This window comes from Cervus canadensis, chromosome 8, assembly GCF_019320065.1.
Source record: "Cervus canadensis isolate Bull #8, Minnesota chromosome 8, ASM1932006v1, whole genome shotgun sequence".
Taxonomy (NCBI): Eukaryota; Metazoa; Chordata; class Mammalia; order Artiodactyla; family Cervidae; genus Cervus; species Cervus canadensis.
Window position 1 is genome coordinate 34,196,982 of NC_057393.1, and position 23,010 is coordinate 34,219,991.

The window sequence follows — 23,010 nt, forward strand, 5'->3', positions numbered from 1 at the left end:
CATGGACCTATGGTCATCAAATCTATGACAGAGGAGGCAAGAATACACATTGGAGAAAAGACAGCTTTTTCAATAAGTGGTGCTGGGGAAATTGGACAGCTACATGTAAATGAATAAAATTAGAACACTCCCTAAAACTATACATAGAAATAAGCTCAAAATGGATTGTGTGTGTAAGTCACTTTGTCATGTCTGACTCGTGATCCCATGGACTGTAGCCCACCAGGTTCCTCTGTCCATGGAATTCTGCAGGCAAGAATACTGGAGTGGGTTGCCATGCCCTTCTCCAGGGGATCTTCCCTACCCAGGAACTGAACCCAGGTCTCCCGCATTGCAGGCAGATTTTTTACCATCTGAGCATAAGGCCAGATACTACGGAACTCTTAGAGGAAAACATAGGTAAAACATTGTTTGATGTAAATTGCAGCAAGATCTTTTTTGATCCACCTCCTAGGGTAATGGAAATAAAAACAAACAAACGAACAAAAAACAATTGGGATCTAATGAAACTTAAAAGTTTTTGCACAGCAAAGGAAATCATAAACAAGATGGAATGGTAACCCTCAGAATGGCAGAATATATCTGCAAATAAAGCAACTGCCAAAGGATTAATTTCTAAAATACACAAGGAGCTCATGCAAATGAGTATCAAAAAACATTAAAAAACTGGACACAAGATATAAAGAGACATTTCTCCAAAGAAGATATACAGATGTCCAAGAGGTACAAGAAAAGATGCTCAACATCACAAATTATTAGAGAAATGTAAATCATAACTACAATGGAGTATCATCTCACACCGGTCAGAATGGCCATCATCAGAAAAAACCTACAAACAATAAATACTGGAGACGGTCTGGAGAAAAGGGAACCCTCTTACACTGTTGGTAAGAATATAAATTGGTATATTCACTATGGAGAACAGTATGAAAGTGTCTCAAAAAACTAAAAATAGAACTACCATATGACCCAGCAATCCTACTCATGGGCATATACCTGGAGAAAACCAAACCACAATTCAAAAAGATACATGGACCCCAATGTTCGTTGCAGCATTATTTACAATAGCCAGGACAGGAAGTAACCTAAATGTCTATCAACAGAGGAAGGGATGGTGAAGATGTGGTAAATATATACAATGGAATATTATTCAGCTGTTAAAAAGGGTGAAATAATGCCATGTGCACAACATGGATGGACCTAGACATCACCATACTGAGTGAAGTAGGTCAGAGAGAGACAAATATCATATGATATTGCTTTTATTTGGAACTCTATAAAAGGGTGCAAATGAACTTATCTACAAAACAGAGATAGAGCCATGATGTAGAAAATAAACATATAGTTACCAGGTGATGAGGCAGGAGGTGGGAGAGAGGGATAAATTGTGAGATTGGGATGGGTACATACACACTACTATATATAAAATAGATAACTAATAAGGACTACTGTATAGTCTGGGAACTTTATTCACTACTCTGTAATGGCCTATATGGGAAAAGAATATTAAAAAGAGTGGATATATGTGTTCATAACTGATTCATCTTGCTGTTCACCGGAAACTAGCATAACATTGTAAATCAATTATACTACAATAAATTTTTTTTTTTTAAAACAAGCATTTGAAAGAGTTTATTTCTGGGCTCCAAATCACTGCAGATGGTGATTGAAGCCATAAAATTAAAAGACACTTACTCCTTGGAAGGAAAGTTATGACCAACCCTGACAGCATATTAAAAAGCAGAGACATTACTTTGACAACAAAGGTCCATCTAGTCAAGGCTATGGTTTTTCAGTGGTCATGTATGGATGTGAGAGTTGGACTATAAAGAAAGCTGAGCACTGAAGAATTGTTGCTTTTGAACTGTGGTGTTGGAGAGGACTCTTGAACTGCAAGGAGATCCAAACAGTCCATCCTAAAGGAGATCAATTCTGGGTATTCATTGGTAGGACTGATGTTGAATCTGAAACTCCAATACTTTGGCCACCTGATGCAAAGAGCTGACTGATTGGAAAAGAACCTGATGCTGGGAAAGACTGAGGGCAGGAGGAGAAGGGGACGATAGAGGATAAGATGGTTGGATGACATCATCAACTCAATGGACATGGTTTTGGGTGGACTCTGGCAGTTGGTGATGGACAGGGAGGCCTGGCATGCTGTGGTAGATGGGGTCAAAAAGAGTTGGACACGACTGAGCCACTGAGCTGATAGAGTACACATGATTTTGGGACAAGAGAATGTTGCTATCAAATGAGGCTTATATATTAAGTATGGGTAAAGAAAACTGGAAGGCATTTAAAACTTATGTTTCGGAGCTACTATGGTAGCCCTATATTGACACATGACAGCACTCCTGTATATGTGGCAATTAAATCCACTATTTGTTAAAGCTACTATTAACAAAGTTTCTCTTATTTTTAGATGAACATAATCTTAATTAGTAGAAATAGATAACTTAGGGACATATTATGAAATATATCATAAGCCTGAATCAACATTTCATAATTATTTTCTTTGTTAAAAATGTATAAGAACCCCAAATTGTCTGTACATTCACTATGAAATTGAAATTTTGCAAAAGCTAATATTGAAGCACAACTTAAAATGAATGATAGTGAGTGAATGTATTCACAAAGACAATGCAGGGCCATCACGATGGTATTCCACTTGCAATGCAATGAGAAGCTTGGTCTAGGAAACAAATATAGGATGAATTGAAACATACAATCTGAATTGTCACCACATTCATGAAGATGAAAATTTGGGACCTTCACTGTCCTTAAGGCAAAAGGACAGATGGGGATAATGCAAATGCTAAGACTGACAGACTAATGGAATAGAGCTCTTGTCACTTGGAAACTGGGAGAGAAAAAGCAATTGATAAGTACAAGTAATATTGGTTTAGGACTGAGGAGGTGATGGCACATAGAATAGACAACAAACAGAATAGACAACAATGAGACAGTTTCAATACTAAATAGGAGGGTTTGCTAACATGCAAAAATGTATATTTTTGCAAAACCATTCCTAGGCCAGTATTAATTTTAGGATGCATTTGCAATCTCCAGGGGTCCGGTGCCATGTCTAATATTAAGTAATAAATGCATTCAAGGCAGACTAAATTCTCTGAATGTGTGTACTTGTTAGAAAAAGGATCATTGCCCTTGGCTTCACACAAGCTATGAGCTTGTCAATTCAAAATTAATCTAAAGTCAGTAAGAAAAGCAGTGCACTCATAAAACAATATTAGTATATCTATTTCTTGAATTGGATTTGGAGATAAAGTGGTTATGTATACACAGCCTATCTTTATTAGATTACACAAAACACTGCTAAAAGGAATTGTAAAAACAGTGTTGAAAGAAATTAAAGACAACATATAAATAAAAAAACCTTTCTTGACATAGATCAAAAGTCAGTATTGTTATGATAACGTTACTGGATTAATGTCACAAAGAAGGCAGAGGGGACGTTTGAGAAACTTCCTCTACTGAAACAACTACTGACTATGGACAGAGTGAGAAACTATGTTGGTACTCTGGAGACTAGTCAGACTCTAGTCTAATACAACCAATGTACTACATATACACCATGGAATATTACTCAGCCATTAAAAAGAATTCATTTGAATCAGTTCTAATGAGATGGATGAAACTTGAGCTCGTTATACACAGCAAAGTAAGCCAGAAAGATAAAGACCAATACAGTATACTAATGCATATATATGGAATTTAGAAAGATGGTAATGATAACCCTATATGCAAAACAGAATAAGAGACACAGATGTACAGAACAGACTTTTGGACTCTGTGGGAGAAGGCGAGGGTGGGATGTTTTGAGAGAACAGCATCGAAACATGTATATTATCAAGGGTGAAACAGATCACCAGCCCAGGTTGGATGCATGAAACGAGTGCTCAGGGCTGGTGCACTGGGACGACCCAGAGGGATCGGGTGGAGAGGGAGGTGGGAGGGGGGATCAGGATGGTGAATACATGTAAATCCATGGCTGATTCATGTCAATGTATGACAAAAACCACTACAATATTGTAAACTAATTAGCCTCCAACTAATAAAAACAAATGAAAAAAAAAAAAAAGTGTCTGATATATGACATCTCACATGCTTCCTAACATTCCTCATAACCCAGTTCCAAGGCAGAGAGTTGTGGAAAGTGTGGACTATGTTTGTGGTACAGCCAGTGGATCTCAGAGTAGGAAACTGGACCACATTCTTCTACATTGGGATTGTGTGTTTGGATCACTGACAGGCTGGCTCAGAGAATACTGAAAATATAAAGATAATGCCTTCTTTTCCTGTTTATATTTAGGTACAGGTATTTAAGAGAATCTCTGTAAGGTCACTATCTGACTATGGAGATAACAGAACAGAGTCAAGTGACTACACAGGATAAGAAAATAGTCTTGGCAAAAATAATCTGTAAAAGTTACTACATGAATACAGTGTTTATCAAATAAAAATAGCAAATGTTAGAAGAGGATAAAATCTTATTTCCAGAGTTACCACATAACAATATATAAAACATTTAAGTATGGTCTATTGACAGCCAAAAAAAAAAAAAAAAAATTGACACAAGCCACTGCTGAGGAAGCCTAGACATTGAACTTACTAGATAAAACCTATAAGATACATGTTTTAGATATGCTCAAAGAGATGAAGGAAATCATGTATAAAGAACTAAAGAATATCAGAGAAGTATAAGAAAAATTGGGAATATCAATAATGAGAAAAGCATGATAATAAAGAATCAAATAGAAATTCAGGAACTAGAAAGTACAATACTTGATATTTTTTAAAAATTACCAGAAAATTTCTGGTATTGTACTTTTTACAATAAAAAGTAGTACACTGAAGTAAATCATACACTACATCTAACCATTTTAAACTGCCATTTTAAACTATGTGTATAAATCACCCATTTATAATGGAATATTATATAGTCATAAAAGGAAGGAAATCCTGCCATTTGTGATAGCACAGATGCGCCTTGAAGGCATTATGCTTCATAGAGTAATCAGGAAGAGAAAATAAAATATCATATGATCTCACCTATAAATGAACTATAAAATAAAATCTTGAAACTCATAAATAAATGCAGAGAATACATTGATGACTCCCAGACATGAGGAGTGGTCAAAATGAATGAACGTGGTCCAAAGGTACAAATTTCCAGTTATAAAACATAAATAAATTCTGTGTATGCATGTTCAGTTGCTTCAGTTGTTTTTGTTTTCAATTAATTAATTTATTTTAATTGAAGGCTAATTACTTTATGATATTGTAGTGGTTTTTGCCATACATTGATATGAATCAATCATGGGTGTATATGTGTTTCCCATCTTGAACCCTCCTCCCAACTCTCTCCCCATCCCATCCTTCAGGGTCATCCTAGTGCACCAGCCCTGAGCACCCTGTCTCATGCCTCGAACCTGGGTTGGTGATCTGCTTCACATATGATAATATACATGTTTCAATCCTATTCACTCAAATAATCCCACCCTTGCCTTCTCCCACAGAGTCCAAAGGACTCTTCTTTACACTGTGTTTCTTATGCTATCTCTCATATAGAGTCATCGTTACCATCTTTTTAAATTCCATATATATGCATTAATATACTATATTGATGTTTTTCTTTCTGACTTACTTCTCTCTGTATAATAGGCTCCAGTTTCATCCACCTCATTAGAATTGATTCAAATGCCTTCTTTTTAATAGCTGAGTAATATTCCATGGTGTATATGTACCCCAGCTTTCCTATCCGTTCATCTGCTGATGGACATCTAGGTTGCTTCCATATCCTGGTTATTATAAACAGTGCTGTGATGAACATTGGGGTACATATGTCTCTTTCAATTCTGGTTTCTTCGATGCCCAGCAGTGGGATTGCGGGGTCATATGGCAGTTCTATTTCCAGTCTTTTAAGGAATCTCCACACTGTTCTCCATAGTGGCTGTACTACTTTGCATTCCCACCAACAGAATAAGAGGATTCCCTTTTCTCTGCACCCTCTCGAGCATTTATTGTTTGTAGACGTTTTGATAGCAGCCAATCTGACCGGCGTTAGATAGTACCTCATTGTAGTTTTGATTTGCATTTCTCTGATAATGAGCGATCTTTTCATGTTGAGCATCTTTTCATGTGTTTGTTAGCCATCTGTATGTCTTCTTTGGAGAAATGTCTGTTTAGTTCTTTGGCCGATATTTTGATTGGGTCGTTTATTTTTCTGGAATTGGGCTACAGGAGCTGCTTGTATATTTTTGAGATTAATCCCTTGTCAGTTGCTTTGTTTGCTATTATTTTCTCCCATTCTGAATGCTGTCTTTTCACCTTGCTTATAGTTTCCTTCATTGTGCAAAAGCTTTTAAATCTAATTAGGTCCCATTTGTTTAGTTTTGTTTTATTTCCATTACTCGTGGAGGTGGGTCATAGAGGATCCTGCTGTGATTTATGTCAGAGAGTGTTTTGCCTATGTTTTCCTCTAGGAGTTTTATGGTTTCTGGTCTTACATTTAGATCTTTAATCCGTTTTGAGTTTGTTTTTGTGCATGCTGTTAGAAAGTGTTCTACTTTCATTCTTTTACAAGTGGATGACCAGTTTTCCCAGCACCACTTGTTAAACAGATTGTCTTTTCTCCATTGTATGTTCTTGCCTCTTTGTCAAAGATAAGGTGTCCATAGGCGTGTGATTTATCTCTGGGCTTTCTATTTTGTTCCATTGATCTATATTTCTGTCTTTGTGCCAGTACCATACTGTCTTGATGACTGTAGTTTTGTAGTATAGTCTGAGGTCAGGTAGGTTGACTCCTCCAGTTCTATTCTTCTTTCTCAAGATTGCTTTGGCTATTCAAGATATTTTGTATTTCCATACAAATTGTGAAATTATTTGTTCTAGTTCTGTGAAAAATACTTTTGGTAGCTTGATAGGGATTGCACTGAATCTATAGGTTGCTTTGTGTAGTATACTCATTTTCACTATACTGATTCTTCCACTCCATGAACATGGTATATTTCTCGATCTTTTTGTGTCATCTTTGATTTCTTTCACCAGTGTTTTATAGTTTTCTATACATAGGTATTTTGTTTCTTTAGGTAGATTCATTCCTAAGATTTTATTCTTTTCGTTGCAATGGTGAATGGAATTGTTTCCTCAATTTCTCTTCCTGTTTTCTCATTGTCAGTATATAGGAATGCAAGGAATTTCTCTGTTAATTTTATATCCTGCAACTTTACTATATTCATTGATTAGATGTAGTAATTTTCTGGTGGAGTCTTTGGGGTTTTCTATGTAGAGGATCATGTCATCTGCAAACAGTGAGAGATATACTTCTTCTTTTTCAATCTGCATTCTTTTTATTTCTTTTTCTGCTCTGATTGCTGTGACCAAAACTTCAAAAACTATGTTGAATAGTAGTGGTGAGAGTGGGCACCCTTGTATTGTTCCTGACTTTAGGGGAAATGCTTTCAATTTTTCACCATTGAGCATAACGTTTGCTGTGGCTTTATCATATATGGCTTTTATTATGCTGAGGTATGCTCCTTCTGTTCCTGCTTTCTGGAGGGTTTTTATCATAAAAGGATGTTGAATTTTTTCAAAGGCTTTCTCTGCATCTATTGAGATAATTATGTGGTTGTATTTTTCAATTTGTTAATGTGGTGTATCACATTGATTGATTTGCAGATATTGAAGAATCCTTGTATCCTTAGGACAAAGCCCACTTGGTCATGATATATGATCTTTTCAATATGCTTTTCAATATATCTTTTGATGATATATCTTTTCAATATAATTTTGGTAAGGATTTTTGCATCTATGTTCATCAGTGATATTGGCCTGTAGTTTTCCTTGTGTGTGACATTTTTGTCTGGTTTTGGTATTATGGTGATGGTGGCCTCATAGAATGAGTTCAGAAGTTTACCTTCCTCTGCAATTTTCTGTAAGAGTTTGAGTAGGATAGGTGTTAGCTCTTCTCTAAATTTTTGGTAGAATTCAACTGTGAAGCCATCTGGTCCTGGGCTTTTGTTTGCTGGAAGATTTCTGATTACAGTTTTGATTTACATCCTTGTGATGGGTCTGTTAAGATCTTCTATTTCTTCCTGGTTCAGTTTTGGAAAGTTATATTTTTCTAAGAATTTTTCCATTTCTTCCAAGTTTTCCAATTTATTGGCATATAGTTGCTGATAGTAGTCTCTTATGATCATTTGTATTTATGTGTTTTCTGTTATGATTTCTCTATTTTCATTTCTCATTTTGTTGATTTGATTCTTGCCCCCTTTTTCTCTTGATGAGTCTGGCTAGTGGTTTGTCTATTTTATTTATCTTTCAAAGAACCAGCTTTTACTTTGTTGATTTTTGCTATGGTCTCTTTTGTTTCTTTTGCATTTATATCTGCCCCAATTTTTGTGATTTCTTTCCTTCTACTAACCCTGGAGTTCTTCATTTCTTCTTCTTCTAGTTATTTTAGGTTTAAAGTTATTTTTTGATTTTTCTCTTGTTTCTTGAGGTAAGCATGTATTGCTATGAACCTTGCCCTTAGCACTGCTTTTACTGAATCCCTTAGATTTTGGGTTGCTGTGTTTTCATTTTCACTCATTCCTATGCATATTTGATTTCTTTTTTGATTTCTTCTGTGATTAGTTGGTTATTCAGAAGCACATTGTTTAGCCTCCATATGTTTGTATTTTTAATCGTTTCTTTTCCTGTAGTTGACATTTAATCTTACTGCATTGTGATTGGAAAAGATGCTTGGAATGATTTCATTTTTTTTTTTTTTTTATTTACCAAGGCTGGATTTTTGGCCTAGGATATGATCTATTCTGGAGAAGGTTCTGTGTGCACTTGAGTAAAAGGTGAAATTCATTGTTTTGGGGTGAAATGTCATATAGATATCAATTAGGTCTAACTGATCCATTGTATCATTTAAAGTTTGTGATTCCTTGCTAATTTTCTGTTTAGTTGATCTATCCATAGCTGTGAGTGGAGTAGTCAAATCTCACACTATTACTGTGTTACTGTTAATTTCCCCTTTTGTACCTGTTATCATTTGCCTTACGTATTGTGGTGCTCCTATGTTTGGTGCATATATATTTATACTTGTTATATCTTCTTCTTGGATTGATCCTTTGATCATTATGTAGTGTCCTTCCTTGTCTCTTTTCATGGCCTTTATTTCAAAGTCTACTTTATCTGATACGAGTATTGTTACTTCTGCTTTCTTTTGATCTCCATTTGTGTAAAATATCTTTTTCCAGCCCTTCACTTTCAGTCTGTATGAATCCCTTGTTTTGAAGTGGGTCTCTTGCACACTGCATATATAGGGGTCTTGTTTTTGTATCCATTCAGCCAGTCTTTGTCTTTTGGTTGGGGCATTCAACCCATTTACATTTAAGGTAATTATTGATAAGTATGATCCCATTGCCATTTACTTTGTTGTTTGGGGTTCGAGTTTATACACCTTTTCTATGTTTCCTGTCTAGAGAAGATCCTTTAGCATTTGTTGGAGAGCTGGTTTGGTGGTGCTGAATCCTCTCAGCTTTTGCTTGTCTGTAAAGCTTTTGATTTTTCCTTCATATTGGAATGAGATCCCTGCTGGGTATAGTAATCTGGGTTGTAGGTTTTTCTCTTTCATCACTTTAAGTATGTCCTACCATTCCCTTCTGGCCTGAAGAGCTTCTATTGAAAGATCAGGTGTTATCCTTATGGGAATCCCCTTGTGAGTTATTTGTTGCTTTTCCCTTGGTGCTTTTAATATTTGCTCTTTTTGTTTGATCTTTGTTAATTTGATTAATATGTGTCTTGGGATGCTTTGCCTTGAGTTTATCTTGTTTGGGACTCTCTGGGTTTCTTGGACTTGGGTGGCTATTTCCTTCCCCATTTAAGGGGTTTTCTTTTTTTTTTTTTTTTTAATTTTTTTATTAGTTGGAGGCTAATTACTTCACAACATTTCAGTGGGTTTTGTCATACATTGATATGAATCAGCCATAGATTTACACTTATTCCCCATCCCGATCCCCCCTCCCACCTCCCTCTCCACCCGATTCCTCTGGGTCTTCCCAGTGCACCAGGCCCGAGCACTTGTCTCATGCATCCCACCTGGGCTGGTGATCTGTTTCACCATAGATAGTATACATGCTGTTCTTTTGAAACATCCCACCCTCACCTTCTCCCACAGAGTTCAAAAGTCTGTTCTATATTTCTGTGTCTCTTTTTCTGTTTTGCATATAGGGTTATCTTTACCATCTTTCTAAATTCCATATATATGTGTTAGTATGCTGTAATGTTCTTTATCTTTCTGGCTTACTTCACTCTGTATAAGGGGCTCCAGTTTCATCCATCTCATTAGGACTGGTTCAAATGAATTCTTTTTGAGGGCTGAGTAAAATTCCATGGTGTATATGTACCACAGCTTCCTTATCCATTCATCTGCTGATGGGCATCTAGGTTGCTTCCATGTCCTGGCTATTATAAACAGTGCTGCGATGAACATTGGGGTGCACGTGTCTCTTTCAGATCTGGTTTCCTCAGTGTGTATGCCCAGAAGTGGGATTGCTGGGTCATATGGCAGTTCTATTTCCAGTTTTTTAAGGAATCTCCACACTGTTTTCCATAGTGGCTGTACTAGTTTGCATTCCCACCAACAGTGTAAGAGGGTTCCCATTTAAGGGGTTTTCAACTATTTTCTCCTCAAGTATTTCTCATGGCCTTTTTTTTTTTTGTCTTCTTCTTCTGGGACTCCTACGATTTGAATGTTTGGACATTTGACATTGTCCCAGAGGTGTTTAAGGTTGTCTTCATTTCTTTTAATTCTTTTTTCTTTTTTCCTCTCTGCTTCATTTATTTCCACTATGCTATCTTCCACCTCACTTATCCTGTCTTCTGTCGCACTTATTCTACTGTTGGTTCCCTCCAGAGTGCTTTTGATCTCAGCTATTGCATTATTAATTATGGATTGACTTTTTTATTTCTTCCCGGTCCTTGTTAAACATGCCTTTCATCTTCTCAATTCTTGTCTCCAGACTATTTATCTGTAACTCCATTTTTTTTTCAAGATTTTGGATCATTTTTACTATCATTATCCTGAATTCTTTTTCAGGTAGACTCCCTATCTCCTCCTCTTTTGTTTGGCTTGGTGGGCATTTATCTTGTTCCTTTACCGACTGGATATTTCTCTGCCTTTTCATCTTTTTTAGATTGCTGTGTTTGGGGTGACCTTTCTGCATGCTGAAAGTTTGTGGTTCCTCTTTATTGTGGAGGTTGCTCCCTGTGGACGGGGTTGGACGAGTGGCTTGTCAAGATTTCCTGCTTAGGGAAGCTTGTGTCAGTGTTCTGGTGGGTGGAGCTGGATCCCTTCTCTCTGGAGGTCAGTGAAGTGTCCAGTAGTGGGTTGTGAGGTGTCTATGGGCTTGGTTTGACTTTTGGTCACCTGTATTTTAATGCTCAGGGTTATGTTCCTGCGTTTCTGGGGAATTCATTTGGTATGTCTTGCTCTAGAACTTATTGGCTCTTGGGTGGAGCTTGATTTCAGTGTAGGTAGGGAGGCTTTTGGATGAGCTTTTTCGATTAATGTTCCCTGGAATCAGGAGTTTTCTGGTGTTCTCAAGTTTTGGATTTAAGCCTCCTGCCTCTGGCTTTCCATCTTATTCTTACAGTAGCTTCAAGACTTCTCCATCCATAGCACACTCATGATAAAACATCTAGGTTAAGGGTGAAAGGATTCTCCATAGTGAGGGACACCCAGAGAGGTTCACAGGGTTACATGGAGAAGAGAAGAGGGAGGAGAGAGATAGAGGTGACCAGGTGGAGAAGAGGAGGAGTCAAAAGAGGAGAGAGCAATCTAGCCAGTAATTAATTCCCTATGTGCTCTCCATAGTCTGGAACACTCAGAGGGGTTCACGGAGTTACTTAGCGATGAAAATAAGGAAGAAGGAGATAGAGGTGACCAGGAGGAGAGGAGGGGGAATCAAAAGTAGAGAGACAGATCTAGCCAGTAATCATCTCCCTAAGTATTCTCCACAGCCTGGAACACCCAAAGAGATTCACAGAGTTAAGTAGAGAAGAGAAGGGGCAGGGAGGAGATAAAGGTGACCTGGCCAAGAAAAAGGAAGGACAAAAGTGGTAGAAAGCAATCAAGCCAGTAATCACACTCCTAAATAAAAATGGGTACTGAAGATTGGATTCTTAAAGGTAAAAATTGATAACAAATACCAAAAAGCAAAGATTAAAAAATCTAGAGTAGAGGTTAGACTCTCAAAAATACAATATTAAAAAAACAAAACAAAATCACAAAAATTATAATATATATATATATGAAATATGCTTTAAAAATAGGGTCTTTTTTTGCAGATAATAATAGGTTATAAAGACAAAAACTAAAGGAGTAATAAAGAACTTAAAATTAAAAAAAAATTTAAATTAAAAATGATAATTGTAAAATATATCTAGTGATTTCTTTGGAGCTGTTGAATGCAGTGTGGGGTCAGTTCATTTTCAGACAGTTCCTTGTTCCAGCTTATACTTCTTCTCTAGGTCTAGGCCACTTCCAATGTAGCCAGTGCTAACTACAGGGTTTTAATCTGTTTCACCTGTCACTTCCAAAGCGGTTCCCTCTTCTTTGTTTATTTTGACCTCTTCTGTTTGCAAGTCTCTTCAGGGTCTAATTTCTGCCGTGACACATGGGGGAGAAGATGGTCACCTATTTGGCCTCTCTTGTTCAGTTGTGGTGTGGGGAGGGAGGAACACTGCAAACAAGTATCACTGGCGTGTGTGGGGAGTGCTCGCAATGTCTGGGCCACACTGGGTTTGCCCCACTCACAGCATGCGTGCTTTCCTGATCTACACTGCTCAGGCTCCAGGTTGCTCTGCAGGGGAACTGTCCAAAGCGGGCCCTGGGTTGTGCGCCTTTCCCAGGTCTAAGATGTTCAGGTCTAGGTTCTTGTGTACTCCATGGAGGCACAGACTCGGTTGGGCCTGCGTTTTGTGTCCTTCCCAGGTCCAAGCAGTTCAGGCGACCAGGTGTTGGCAAGCACAGTCTCCCCAGGTTGGCGGTGTGTCTTATCACCTCCCTGGTCCCAGCCCCTCGGTTTCCTGGGTGTGCATCAGGAGCACTGTCTCAGGTGTGCTGTGTGTCTCCTCTGATACACTGATCTCTAACTGTGACCCTCATGGTGGAGGTCAACCATCCAGGATCCCAGGAAGACTTGGTTAGCAACTGGTAGCCTGCTCACAGTTTGGTGGAAGATGCCCTCTCTGGGGCTGAGATTGCCCCTTGCCTTCTGGCTCTGGCTGTCGTCCGCCTGCCTCTCTGCCTCTGTCGGGGGCAGGGACCAGTCCACAGCCAGCTAGCTCTCCTCAGGTATTCGCTCAATAGTTGTAGGCTCAATAGACCCTATAGTTGTAACCCGCCAGGCTCCTCTGCCCATGGGATTCTCCAGGCAAGAATACTATAGTGGGTTGCTATGTCCTTCTCCAGGGGATCTTCTTGACTCAATGATCAAATCTGGGTCTCCCACATTGCAGGCAGGTCCTTTACCATCTGAGCCACCCACCAGGAAAGTTCAAATAAGTCCTGAGCATGGTGACTATAGTTCATATGTATTGTATATTTGAAAGTTGCTCAGAGTAAGTCTTAAAAGTTCTCATCCCAAGAAAAAAATTTGCTATTATATATTGTAATGGATGTTAAAGAACACCTTATGAATACTTGTATACCCTATGCCAAGCTCTGGTCAGAAATGGTATTATAAATATTAATAAAATATGGTCTCTGTATTAAGGGACCTTACAGGTACTTAATTTTGCATGCTGATAGATGTCTCCATGAGGGAGAACATACTGACCAAGGATTAAAGATGATAATCATTTCTTATACTCATACAATATTTTTATAGGATAAAATCATCATTACAAAAATGATCTCATTTTCTTACATCAATTCTTCCTTACAATCATGAAATATGGAATGGCATGAAAAACTATGACTCATATTTTGCAAATGACAATAGAGGTTAAGAGAGTTTGGACAACTTGATATACAAGCCAGAGTTGGTCCTTGATGTTTCTACCTCTGTCTCATAGACTCAAACATAAGATCAGTTATTTTAAGACTGAAAGCATCCTAAGGCCTATGAAACACAACTCAACATCTTACAGATAAAGTAATTGGGCAGCAGAGCAATTAACTGACTTCTGTAATACCACACCATTGTGTTTTAGACAGAGGCAGAATGTGTCAGCAAAGTAGAGGGTATACCTGCAATGTTTGTTTGTGGTTCCTTCACCAAAAAAACAAAAACAAAAACAAAACCACAATCAGTTTTTTCATCTTCAAAGCAATTACCTTGTCAGTTAGAATGCAAACTGAAGCATCAAACACTCCTATCCTAGTCAGTGACCCCGAGCAGCACTCTCCACCTTGAAGGAGACATTCTCTTCCTTCCCCAAAACAGATATTTCTGCCAACTCATGTGAAAAAGAAGCAATGAGTGGTGACTGGGTAACAAGACTGGGTAACAAGCCCTTCCAGAAGGGCTTGGAAGTTCTGCTGTGAGCATGCTTTGAGGAAGTCACTATTGTAGTTTATGAGAATTGTGCTTTGAAAATTGGTTAAAACAAACAAACAAAAATTACCACTGAACAGTGTGCTTTGGAATTGTGGTGCTGGAGAAAACTCTTGAGGGTCCCTTGGACTGCAAGGATATCAAAGCAGTCAATCCTAAGGGAAATCAACCCTGAATATTCAATGGAAGGACTGATGTTGAAGCTGAGGCTCCAATACTTTGGGTATCTGATGCAGAGTCAACTCATTGTAAAAGATCCTGATGCTGTGTATATTATCTATGGTGAAACGGATCACTAGCCCAGGTGGGATGCATGAGACAAGTGCTCCGGCCTGGTGCACTGGGAAGACCCAGAGGAATCGGGTGGAGAGGGAGGTTGGAGGGGGGATCGGGATGGGGAATACGTGTAAATCTATGGCTGATTCATATCAATGTATGACAAAACCCACTGAAATGTTGTGAAGTAATTAGCCTCCAACTAATAAAAAAAATAAATAAACATATTAAAAAAAAAAAAAAGATCCTGATGCTGGAAAAGATTGAAGGCAAAAGGAGAAGGGGGAGGCAGAGTTTGAAATGGTTAGTTAGCATCACCAACTCAATGATCATGAATTTGAGCAAGCCCTGAGAGACAGTGGAGGACAGAGGAGCCAGGTGTGCTGCAGTCCATGGGCTTGCAGAGTTGGACATGACTTAGTGAAGGAACAACAACAACAATTCTGGGCATGCATTTGCCTGTCTATCATATCGGGCTCTGCCATGGTCCCCAGATGAACACTTCATGATGCTAAGTTCTGGGCAGGACTGTGCTGCTCACACATTCACCTCACAGCTCACGGCTTGGTGTATAGAGAGATCTGGACCTCATGGAGAAAGAGCAGAAATGATTTCTCAAGAAGAAAGGACCCTGGGCTCATCTGAACCCATGGAGAGCCCTGAATCCTGATGTTTTCATTGAATCTTTCCATTAGATTTGGAAAAATCTGATCTTTATAATCAAAATGGTTCTGGAAAATAATGGATCAGATCACATTGCAGGGAGTACAGCCCAGGATGAAAGTGGGATCACAGGGAAACCCTAAAGAATAATAAACAACTTAAATGCATCATTAAAACATATACATGAAACACTTTGTCTTTGAGATAAAACTAATTTTAGAAGCTTTAAAACAATATTTTACTAATATTTTACTAAATATTTACTAATTCCCTTAAGAACAAAGTATTCCACATGCTTAAAATCAACACATAACTTTTATCTTAACCTGAGTAGATCACTTTACCCTAGCTAGCTCATAACAGTTTTTGGAAAAAAAAAATTAATTTCTATCCACTGCCTTTACCTGTATCCCTTTCACCCAAGGTGCCTGTTAAGTTGAAGGGAAAAAAGCAAAACAGTTTCAAAGTCCATTTTTATGTCATTATTAATAATAACTTAAATTAATCAGTGCTGAACATTATGTTTGCAAAGCCTGTAGAAAATTAAGCACTGATAAGGAAAGAAATAAAATAGTTAGGGACTGCAAAATGCTTTTTATATAATGAATAGTTGAAGGAATCATCTTTAGAATCAACAGTGAAGTTAAACAGAGAGAGACTGTGGATGAATTCATGTATCTGAAGGAACAGATTTTTAAAAGCAGCAAGTAAACATGATGCATGAGAAGAAAAACTAATACAAATGAACAATTTCTATAAGATGGTTTTCCTTTATAAAATATGAATAAAATGTAAAATTTTTATTTTGGCCATACATCCCAGGTAAATGAAACAAAAAGGTAAATTGATGATTTTTTTTTTTTTTTACTTTCAATGTTAAGAAATTCTCTCCTTAGGAATTAAAAGTTAGTTATTTTCCATTGAGAATCAAAAATTAATTTCTTTTGGCAAAACTTCCCTATGCAAACACCTGGAATATTGTTCTATGTAGCCATCAACAGAACAGCACGTTTCAATAAATTTTAAAATTATCATTTAATTCATTATCATGTTTCCAGTAAAGAAATCACATAGGGGAAAAATTTTCTTTTTTGGTAGGAGATCTATAAAATAAAATTGCTGCAATCAAATGATCAATTAAAATTTATTATACAGAGAGAGATAAAGAAATTCACATCTGAAGAAGTAATTAAGAATTACTTGAATGAAAAATATGAGATTTCCCTAGTGGTCCAGTGGTTAAGAATCCACTTTGCAATGCAGGGGATGTGGGTTCACTCTCAATCAGGAACTAAGATCCCACATGCTGTGGAGCAGCTAAACCTGTGTGCCACAACTAGAGAATTTGTGCACCACAATGAAAGATCCCTCAAGCCACAACTAAGACCCAACCCAGCCAAACAAATAAATATTTAAACAAACAAACAAAACAAAACTACTGATAGAGCGACATCAGGAAGATGGTGACATGGAAAGTCCCAGCCCTTGTTCTCCCAAAGAAACACTAATTTAGCAATGATGAATGAACTAAAACATTTTAATATTTTCAGAATCCAGTTAAGTAGTTGCAGCACCATATGCGAGTACACAGCTAAGAAGAGTCATGCAGGAAAGAGAAGGATGAATCATGCATCCAATGTACCAGCTTTTCAGTGGCTACTTGAAGAAATGCTTTTCTTTCTTACCTCACTTAGAAAGCTCTCAGAACTAGCACACTACGGATGTCTGGGAGCACTAAGAATAAAGGAAAGTGAGGACACTGGTTTGCTAGGACCAGTATGGCTTGGTACAATCTAGAGAAGGTGAATCACTTCAGGCTTTTGTTTGAAGGGTATGGGAGAGGAGTAGAGCTTGCATCTGGTGCTCTGATCTTTTGGAGGGCTACCCAAAGGAATAGTATCTGTCATGTCTAATTCAGGGCATTAAGGGGGAGCGTGCAATCTTTAGATGTCATTGAGATAAGGGAAAGTTGAGTCGTTTGCTTCTGTTGAACTAGAGAAATCACAGTGCTGCAGACAGACAACAAAGGGAACAGAGATTACCTGAAATTAATTTGATAAGCATCCTTAATTGTGAAAGGCTAGACAAGTAACATCCATCAGAAGAAAAATGTTTCAGAGACCTCCAGAGGCCCTGGCCAAGATTCCTGGTGTTTTGCTTTATACTAAGTTGGCCCATAAAGACTGGAAGAGGTGGAAATTTTTTCTTTTTTTTTTGGAAATTTTTTCAAAATCCTGAACCCCAACACAAAGTCATAAAACACAAAAACAGGCAGGAAACACGGCTCAAATAAAGGCAGAAAGTAAATCTACAGAAATTGGTCTTAAAGAAATGGAGAATGTCACTGATATCAACAAAGAAAATTTTAAAATGTGATAAAGATACTCCATAAGCTTAAGATGATCCATGAACAAAATAAAAATGTTAACAAAGAGGTAGGACACATAAAAAGAACCAGTAGCTAAAATTTGTTGGGTTAAAGAACACAATAATTCACCTAAAAATATACTCAAATACAGGTCATCTGATGTTATTCAATCAGAAGAACTAAAGAAAAAACATGAAAAAAAAGTGAAGAAAGCCTAAAGGACTTATGGGACACCAATAATTCTATCAATATGCTCATTGTGTGGAAAGAGAGTGAGAGAAGGACAGAAACTTATTTGAAGATATAATGGCAAAAACTTTCCATATCAAGGGGAAAACTGATACCCTGATTCTAGAAGACCAACACACTCTCACTATGAACAAAAGAAATCTAAATTGGGATATATGAAAATCAAATTGTCAAAAGTCAAAGATAAAGAGAGAATTATGGTTAACAGCAAGAAAAAAGTGACATCACTTACAACAAAAGCATCATACAATAACAACAGATTTCTAAGCAGAGATGTTTTCAGGACAGAAATGAGTGGGATGATAAATTTAAAGAAAAGAAAGAAAAAAATTGCCAATCAAATATACTATATCTGGTAAGCAATTCTCAAAAAAAAAAAAAAAAGGATAAACAAAAGCTGAAACTGTTTATCACCACTAGACATGTCTTACAAGAAATGCTAAAAGATGTCCTTAAAGTTCAAACAATATGACTTTGAACAGCAACAGAAAAGCATACAGCTTGTTGATATATGTAAATATACAGACTAATCAGGAATGTCATACTAATGTGAAGGTGGTGTATAAACCACCATTATTTCTAGTATAGAAGTTAAAAGAGGTTAACAAACCTTTACCTAGATTATCTACGAAGAAAAGAGAAAACTCAAATAAATAAAATCAGAAATGAAGAGGAGATATTACAATGGATACTGATATCATTTCTGTGATGCTGCAGAAATACAGAAAAGTTGAAGAGATTACTTTGAGTAATTATACGTCAACAAATTGTATAGCCTGGAAGAAGCAGATATATTTCTAGAAAGAGACAACCAGTTAGGACTGTATTACGAGTAGATAGAAAATTTGACAAACCAAAAATGATAAGGTTGTCAAATCAGTAATCAAAACCCAACAACAAAAAATCTCAGAATCAGATGGTTTCACTGGTGAATTCTACAAACATTTAAGGATTAGAAAAACATTGCCACACCTTCTAAAGTTCTTTTGAACATGTGCAAATTAATAAATACAATATACCATGTTATCAAAATGAAAAGCAAAAATTAATCATATCAACAGGTGTAGAAAATGTATTTGACAAATATCAAATTTCATTCAACTGAATGCAGAGTTCCAAAGAATAGCAAGGAGAGATGAGAAAACCTTCTTCAGTGAACAATACAAAGAAGTAGAGGAAAACAATCTAATGGGAAAGATTAGAGATCTCTTCAAGAAAATTAGAGATACCAAAACATTTCATGCAAAGATGGGCACAATAAAGACAGAAATGGTGAGGACCTAAGAGAAGCAGAATGGTTAAGAAGAGGTGGCAAGAATCTACAGAACTGTACAAAAAAGTTCTTAATGACTCAGATAACCATGATGGTGTGATCACTCACCTAGAGTCAGACATCCTGGAATGTGAAATCAAGAGGGTCTTAAGAAGCATTACTACTAACAAAGCTAGTGGAGGTGATGGAATTCCAGCTGAGCTATTTCAAATGCTAAAGGTTGATGCTGTTAAAATGCTGCACTCAATATGCCAGCAAATTTGGAAAACTCAGCAGTGGTCACAGGACGGGAAAAGGTCAGTTTTCATTCTAGTCCCAAAGAAGGGCAATGCCAAAGAATATTGCCCTAATTAGTTGCCCTAATTTCATGTGTTGTCAAGGTAATGCTAAAAATTCTTCAAGATAGGTCTCAACAGCACTGAACCAAGAACTTCCAGAGGTACAAGTTGGGTTTAGAAAAGGCATAGAAACCAGAGGTCAAATTGCCAACATCCATTGAATCATAGCAAAAGCAAGATGATTCCAGAAAAACACTTACTTCTGCTTCATTGACCACATGAAAATCTGACTGTGTGGATCACAACAAACTTGAGAATTCTTAAAGAGATGGGAATACCAGACCACCTATGCTGCCCCTTGCAAAACTTGTATGCAGGTTAATAAGCAACAGAACGAGATGTGGAACAATGGACTGGTTCAAAACGGGGAAAGGAGTAGGTTGAGGCTGCTTATTTAACTTATACGCCAAGTACATCATGTGAAATGTTGGGCTGGATGAATCATGAGCTGGAATCAAGATCGCTGGCAGAAATATCAACAACCTCAGGTACGCAGATGACACCACCCTTATGGCAGAGAGTGAAGAGGTTCGTCTTGATGAAGGTGAAACAAACAGGAGAGTGAAAAAGCTGCTTAAAACTCAAAATTAAAAAAACTAAGATCATGGTATCCAGTCCCATCACTTCATGTCAAATAGATGAGGAAAAAATGGAAACAGTGACAGACTTTATTTTCTTGGGGTGTCAAATAACTGTGGATGGTGACTGCAGCCATGAAATTAAAAGACTCTTGCTCCTTGGAAGAAAAGCTATAATCAACCTAGAAGGCATGTTAAAAACAGGAGACATCACTTTGCCCACCAAGGTCCATATAGTCAAAGCTATGGTTTTGAAAGTAGTCACGTCCAGATGTGAGAGTTGAACCATAAAGAAGGCCTAGCACTGAAAAATTGATGCTTTCGAACTGTGGTGCTGGAAGACTCTTGAGAGTCCCTTGGACAGCAAGGAGATCAAACCAGTTGATCCTAGAGAAAATCAATCTTGAATATTGATTGGAAGAACTGATGCTGAAGCTGAAGCTCCTATACTTGGGCCATGTAATGTGAAGAGCTGACTCACTGGAAAAGACCCTGATGCTGGTAAGGATTGAGGGCAGGAGGAGAGGGGGACAACAGAGGATAAGATTGTTGGATGGCATCATTGACTCAATGGACATGAGTTTGAGCAGATTCTGGGAGATAGTGAAGGACAGGGAAACCTGTCATGGTGCAGTCCATGGGGTTGCAAAGAGTTGGACATGAATGAGCAACTGAACAACTACAAAAATTCAGGATAAAAACACTTCTATATTACTTTACTCAATATAGTAAAGTGACTTATGACAACCCCACAGTTAACATTGTACTCAAAAGTGACAGATTGAAAGCTTTCCCTCTAGGATCAAGAACAATAAGAATGTCCACTCTTACCTCTCCTATTCAATATAGTACTGGAATCCTAGCCCCAGCAGTCTCTCAGTGGCAAGCACTCCAGTATTCTTGCTTGGAAAATAACATGGACAGAAAAGATTGATGGGCTACAGATACTAGGGTTGTAGAGTTAGACATGACTGAGCACTCATGCACACACAAAGGAAAAGGAAGAAGTAAAAAAGTCTGCTTGCACATGCTATGATCTTATATATGGAAAACCCTAAAGACCCTATTAAAAACTGTTAGAAGTATTCAGTGAATTCAGTAAAGTTGCAGGATATGAAGTCAACATAGAAAATATTTGCATTTCTGTACATTAAAAACAAACTCTCTGAAAAAGAAATAAAATAATCCCATTTTTCTCACAATAAAATGATAAAATACTTAGGAATAAATTTAACCAATGAAATAAAAGTGTTGTATGCTGATCTCTCAAAAACACTGATGAAAATAATTAAATAAGGCATGAATAAATGAAAAGCTATTTAGTGTCCATGAATCAGAAGTATTAATACTATTATTATATCCATAATATCGAAAGGAGTCTGTAGATTCATTGTAATTCTACCAAATTTTATCAAATTCTAATGGCATTTCTCACAGAAATACAAAAAATAATTCTAAAAATCCACATGTAATTACAAAAAGACCCCAAATACCCAAAGAAGTTTCAAGAGGAATGAAAAATGCTGAACACATTAAAATTTCTGATTTCAAATCATATCACAAAGCTGAATATTGTACTGGCATAAAAACAAACACACAAACCAATGCAACAGAATTCAGAGCCCAGAAATAAACCCATACATATATTATCAACTAATATTTGACAGGGAGCCAAGAATACTCAGTTAAAAAGCATCAATTTTTTGGCACTCAGCTTTCTTCACAGTCCAACTCTCACATCCATACAGGACCACTGGAAAAACCATAGCCTTGATCAGACGGACCTTTGTTGGCAAAGTAATGTCTCTGCTTTTTAATATGCTATCTAGGTTGGTCATAACTTTCCTTCCAAGGAGTAAGCGTCTTTTCAATTCATGGCTGCAATCACCATCTGCAGTGATTTTGGAGCCCCCCTCAAAATAAAGTCTGACACCATTTCCACTGTCTCCCCATCTATTTCCCATGAGGTGATGGGACCAGATGCCACGATCTTAGTTTTCTGAATGTTAAGCTTTAAGCCAACTTTTTCACTCTCCTCTTTCACTTTCACTGTGAAGAAATCTGAGCGCCGAAAAATTGATGCCTTTGAACTGTGGTGTTGGACAAGACTCTTGAGAGTCCCTTGGACTGCAAGGAGATCCAACCAGTCCATCCTAAAGGAGATCAGTCCTGGGTGTTCATTGAATGGGATGATGCTGAAACTGAAACTCCAGTACTTTGGCCCCCTCATGCGAAGAGTTGACTCATTGGAAAAGACCCTGATGTTGGGAGGGATTGGGGGCAGGAGGAGAAGAGAATGACAGAGGATGAGATGGTAACAAAGGAATGTGGCCCTGACTCGATGGGCATGAGTTTGAGTAGACTCCAGGAGTTAGTGATGGACAGGGAGGCCTGGTGTGCTGTGATTCATGGGGTCGCAAAGAGTCGGACACGACTGAGCGACTGAACTGAACTGAACTGAAGAATACTCAATGGAGAAGGATAGTTTCTTCAATAAATAGTGTTAGGAAAACTACAAATTCACAAGCAAAAGAATGAAAGAGGGCCCCTATCTTTACCACTCACAAAAGTTAACTTTAAGTCGATTAAAGACTTCAGTGTAAGACTTAAAACCATAAAACTGCTAGAATAAAACTTTGAGAAAATACTCCTTTACATTGGTCTAAGAAACGAGTTTTTTTTTTTTTTTTTA

The 23,010-nt window shown here is 37.5% G+C and overlaps 1 pseudogene; it reads right to left on the minus strand.

The window, feature by feature from the left end:
- LOC122446775 overlaps positions 1-23,010 on the minus strand; it is a 72,369-nt pseudogene that overhangs the window by 12,517 nt on the left and 36,842 nt on the right.